General features: G+C 41.5%; 1 long non-coding RNA gene across 1 annotated transcript; it reads left to right on the top strand.

Annotated features, from left to right (window-relative positions):
* The first annotated feature begins 2,544 nt into the window (after window positions 1-2,544).
* Window positions 2,545-5,183, top strand: LOC103887451. The gene is made up of 2 exons (XR_002524259.2): window positions 2,545-2,685; window positions 4,610-5,183. It is a non-coding gene; the product is annotated as an uncharacterized LOC103887451 (long non-coding RNA).
* The last annotated feature ends 290 nt before the right edge of the window (window positions 5,184-5,473 follow it).

The following is a 5,473-nucleotide window of genomic DNA, read 5'->3' as shown; positions in this document are numbered from 1 at the left end:
AGATTTTCTATTTTATTTGTGTAGAGGTGTTTGTAGTATTCTCTGATGGTAATTTGTATTTCTGTGGGATCAGCGGTAATATCCCTTTTATCATTTTTTACTGTGTCTATCTGATTCTTCTCTCTTTTCTTCTTTATTATTCTAGCTAGTAGTCTATCTATTTTGTTAATTTTTTCAAAAAATCAGCTCCTGGTTTCATTGATATTTTGAAGGGATTTTCATGTCTCTATCTCTTTCAGTTCTGCTCTGACCTTAGTTATTTCTTGTCTTCTGTTAGCTTTTGAATTTGTTTGCTCTTCCCCCTCTAGTTCTTTTCATTGTGATGTTAGACTGTCGATTTGAGATTTTTCCAGCTTTCTAATGTGGGCATTTAGTGCTATAAATTTCCCTCTTCACGCTGCTTCAGCTGTGTCCCAAAGATTCTAGTACATTGTCTCTTTGTTCTCATTGGTTTCCAAGAACTTCTTGATTTCTGCCTTGCTTTTGTTATTTACCCAGGAGTCATTCAGGAGCAGTTTGTTTAATTTCCATGTAGTTGTGCGGTTTTGAGTGAGTTTCTTTATGCTGAGTTCTAATTTAATTGTAGTGTGATTGGAGAGACTGTTTATTATGATTTCAGTTCTTTTGCATTTGCTGAGTGTTTCACTTCCAACTATGTTGCCAATTTTAGAGTAAGTGCCATGTGGCACTGAGAAGAATGTATATTCTACTTATTTGAGGTGAAGAGTTCTGCAGATATCTATTCGGTCCACTTGATCCAGAGCTGAGTTTAAGTCTTGAATATCCTTATTAATTTTCTGTCTTATTGATCTGTCTAATATTGACCGTGGGGTGTTAAAGTCTCCCATTGTTATTGTGTGGGAGTCTGTCTCTTCGTAGGTCTTTAAGAACTTGTTTTATGAATCTGGGTGCTCCTGCATTGAGTGCATATATATTTAGCATAGTTAGCTCTTCTTGTTGCACTGATCTCTTTACCATTACGTAATGCCCTTCTTTGTCTTTTTCTGATCTTTGTTGGTGTAAAGTCTGTTTTGTCAGAGAGTAGAATTGCAAGCCCTGCTTTCTTTGTTTGTTTGTTTTATTTTGCTTTCCATTTGCTTGGTAAATATTCCTTCATCTCTTTATTTTGAGCTTATGTGTGTCTATGCACATGAGATTGGTCTCCTGAATACAGCACACTGATGGGTCTTGACTTTATTCAATTTGCCAGTCTGTGTCTTTTAATTGGGGCATTTAGCCCATTTACATTTAAGGTTAATATTGTTATGTGTGAATTTGATCCTGTCATCGTGATGCTACTAGTTATTTTGCGCACTAGTAGATGCAGTTTCTTCATAGTGTCACTGGTCTTTATATTTTGATGTGTTTTTGCAGTGACCAGTATGAGTTTTTTCTTCCCATATTTAGTGCTTCCTTCAGGAGTTCTTGTAAGGCAGGCCTGGTGGTGACGAAATCCCTTAGCATTTGCTTATCTGTAAAGGATTTTATTCCTTCTTTGTTTATGAAGCTTAGTTTGGCTGGATATGAAATTCTGGGTTGCAAATTCTTTTCTTAAAGAATGTTGAATACTGGACCCCACTCTCTTCTGGCTTGTAGGGTTTCTGCAGAGAGATCCGCTGTTAGTCTGATGGGCTTCCCTTTGTAGGTGACCTTACCTTTCTCTCTGGCTGTCCTTAACATTTTTTTCTTCATTTCGACCTTGGAGAATCTGATGATTACGTGTTTTGGGGTTGATCTTCTTGTGGAGTATCTTAGTGGTGTTCCAAATTTGAATGTTGAATTTGAATTTGAATGTCGACCTGTGTTGCTAGGTTGGGGAAGTTCTCCTAGATAATATCCTGAAGTGTGTTTTCCAACTTGGTTCCATTCTCCCCATCACTTTCAGATACACCGACCAATCATAGGTTTGTTCTTTTCACATAGACCCATATTTCCTGGTGGCTTGTTTATTCCTTTTTATGTTTTTTCTCCAATCTTGTCTGTGTGTCTTATTTCAGCAAGGTGGTCTTCAATCTCTTATATCCTTTCTTCCACTTGATCGATTTGGCTATTGATACTTGTGTATGGTTCAGGAAGTTCTCGTGCTGTGTTTTTCAGCTCCATCAGGTCATTTATGTTCCTCTCTAAACTGATTATTCTAGTTAGCACTTTCTGTAACCCTTTATCAAGGTTCTTAGCTTCATTGCATTGGGTTAGAATATGCTCCTTTAGCTAAGAGGAGTTTTTTATTACCCACCTTCTGAAGCCTACTTCTGTCAATTTGTCAATCTCATTCTCCATCCAGTTTTGTGTCCTTGCTGGAGAGGGGTTGCAATCATTTGGAAGAAAAGAGGCATTTTGGCTTTTGGAATTTTCAGTGATTTTGCAATGTTTTTTCCTCATCTTCGTGGATTTATCTACCTTTGATCTTTGAGGCTGATGACCTTTGGATGGGACTTTTGTGTGGGGGTCTTTTTTTGTTGATGTTGATGTTGTTGCTTTCTGTTTCTTATTTTGTCTTCTAACAGTCAGGCCCCTCTTCTACGGGTCTGCTACAGTTTGCTGGAGGTCCACAGCAGACCGTGTTTCCCTGGGTATCACCAGTGGAGGCTGCAGAACAGCAAAGATTGCTCCTTGCCCCTTCCTCTGGAAGCTTCGTCCCAGCAGGGCACAGACATGATGCCAGCTGGAACTCTCCTACATGAGGTATCTAGAGACCCCCGTTGGGACGTCTCACCCAATCAGGAGGCATGGGGTCAGGGACCCACCCAAGGAAGCAGTCTGACTGGCCCTTAGAGGAGCTGGCATGCTGTGCTGAAGGAATCTCTCTCATCCAGATCACCTAGACTCTCCAGAGCCAGCAGGCAGGAGAGATTAAGTCTGCAGAACCTGAGACCATGCTGCCCCTCACCTCAAGTGCTCTGTCCCAGGGAGATGAGAGTTTTATCTGTAAGCCCCTGAGGAGCTGCTAGATTTCCTGAAGAGATGCCCTGCCCAGTGAGGAGGAATCTATAGAAGCAGTCTGGCCACGGCCACTTTGTCATGCTGTGGTGAATTCTGCTCAGTCCAAATCTCCCAGCCTCCTTAGCACTGTCAGGGGAAAACCGCCTTTAAAGCCACAGTAATGGTGGTCGCCCCTCCCCCTACCAAACTCAGACTTCCCAGCTCAACTCCAGACTTCTGTGCTGCCAGTGAGAATTTCAAGCCAGTGGTTCTTCAGCCCCTTTTCCAGGGGAGTGGACAGTTATCCTGTCTCACTGGAGTTCCAGGTGCCGTTGGATTACGAAAAACCTCCTGCAGCTTGGTGTCTGCCCAAACAGCAGCCCAGTTTTGTGCTTGAAACCCGGGTTCCTGGTGGTGTAGGCTCATGAGGGGAACTCCTGATCCGAGGATCGCAAAAATCCATGGGAAAAGCATAGTACCCTGGGCAGGCAGCACAGTCCCTCACCATGTCCCTTGACTAGGGGAGGGAGGTCCTCCCGCTCTGTACACTTCTGGGTGAAGCAACGTCCCACTCTGCTTCTGCTCACTGTCTGTGGATTGTACCCACCGCCTAACCAGTCCCAATGAGATGAACTGAGTACCTCAGTTGGAAATGCAGAAATCGCCTGCCTTCTGCATTGGTCTTGCTGGAAGCTGCAGACAGGAGCTGTTTCTATTCCGCCATCTTGGCCCCTCCTGCCAAGCATTGTTTATTTAAAACAGTTTTTATAGTTTTATGGTGCTGACACACAGGATATGCCTGAAATTTTGTAAAATAAATAACAATGTTCAAGCAAATAACACATTTATAAACCTGCCCCAAAGATGCAATAAATAACAGTCCTGGAAAGAAGTAACTCTATTCTCAGAGTTCCCAGGGCCCAGAAGAAGGGCACACAACCAACCAGCCCAGGGACCCCAAGGCTCTGTCTCCACCCCACAAACAAAGCCTGAGATGCTGCGTTGAGGTCACTGCCCAGGACCGCCAACCCGGCCTCCAGGTTCAAGTCCCAGGAAAGTCAGAATAGAAGAAAATAGAAGTGAAGGAATCACTACTGACTAGGTCCAGGCTGTTTATTTTTATAATGTTAAATCATTCTGTGCAGGCCAGTAATATTGTCTGAGAATTACTTGAAAATTCTACAGTATAGCTGGGCTTTAATTTTTAAAGTAGAGTAACTCACAAAATTAGTGTATGATCCCATACTACATGTGGTTAATTTTATCAGCTTGGCTAGGTTGTGGTACCCAAGTATGGGATTAAACATCAGTCTGGATGTTACTGTGAAGATTGTTTTTGGATGAGAAATGACCTCACTCTCTTGCTGAATACTTCCCTCCATTCTACTCTTATCAATATGAAAGCTTTTTACTGTTACTTCCAAATCCCACGTTATCAAGGTCTTTTCATTTTCTGTTCTTTCTGGAAAATTCTACCAGAGATTTGCAAGTTGGCTCCTTCCCTTTCTACAGTTCTTAGCTTCAAGTTCACTTCCTTAGGTCCTTCCTGACCACTGTCTCTAAAGTGACCATCACACCACCCACCCAAATTATAATTCTCTGCTTAGACTTCTCCTCATGTGGTATTTTTCTGATAGATTGATTGCAGTGGTTCCCATACTCATTTTGCTTGTACTTTTATCTACAGAACTCCACTAGGGTGGATGGAGAGGAAGAGACTAAGGATTCACATCTCACAAAGACATTTATGGAAGACCGAGTGTGTTTCCAGTATCTTTCAGAGTTTGCAAATGAGGCGGTGCCCAGCATAGACAGGTTCTTTGCCCACCCATCCTGAATCCACAAGGCCATAGATGCAGAAAGGATATTTAATAAAGTTCAACACTGAGTCCTGACAAACACTGTGCAAGAAAGCTCAAACAGAAAGGAAGTTTCTTATTCTGATTGAGAATACATCATACTTCTGGTATGCTACTGAAAGCTTCTGAGGTTGGGAATAAGACAAGGGCTCTGGCTGTCACCATTTCTCTTGAACCTTACAGTGGAATTTGGCACCACGGGAATTGCAAGTCAACACAGTGGCCACTCAAGGAGAAGCAAGGGGTGGCTGGAAGGAGAGGTGCCCCTGGAGTTCTGTAAAATCTCTTTCTTGATGTGCCTTTGAGTGTTCTCTTTGTGAAAATTCTTTGAACTGCACTCTTATGATTTGTGCATATTTCCCTATGAAAATTATACCTCAATAAAATATTGACTTAAATAACGGAAGCAATCTGGATGTCCATCATTGGGGGAATGGATAAATCAAAATATATTTCTATTGTGATAAGTTACCCAACAGTTTGAAAAGAATAAGAGTGATCTGTATATGTTAAGTTGGAAAAAATCTCCAAGACATAATAGTATATGAGAAAGGAAAGTTGTCCCATATTCTCATTTGTGGATATGTGCGAATCTTAAACATTTTTTAAAAGACTTAGAAAGGAGACAGACTGTAGAAGACAAAATGAAAATTCTGTTTTTTGCTCTATTATATTATTTGATTAGTTTGTAA

The sequence above is a fragment of the Papio anubis genome, chromosome 11 (genome assembly GCF_008728515.1).
Source record: "Papio anubis isolate 15944 chromosome 11, Panubis1.0, whole genome shotgun sequence".
NCBI lineage: Eukaryota > Metazoa > Chordata > Mammalia > Primates > Cercopithecidae > Papio > Papio anubis.
This window is presented reverse-complemented; position numbering and strand designations above follow the sequence as displayed.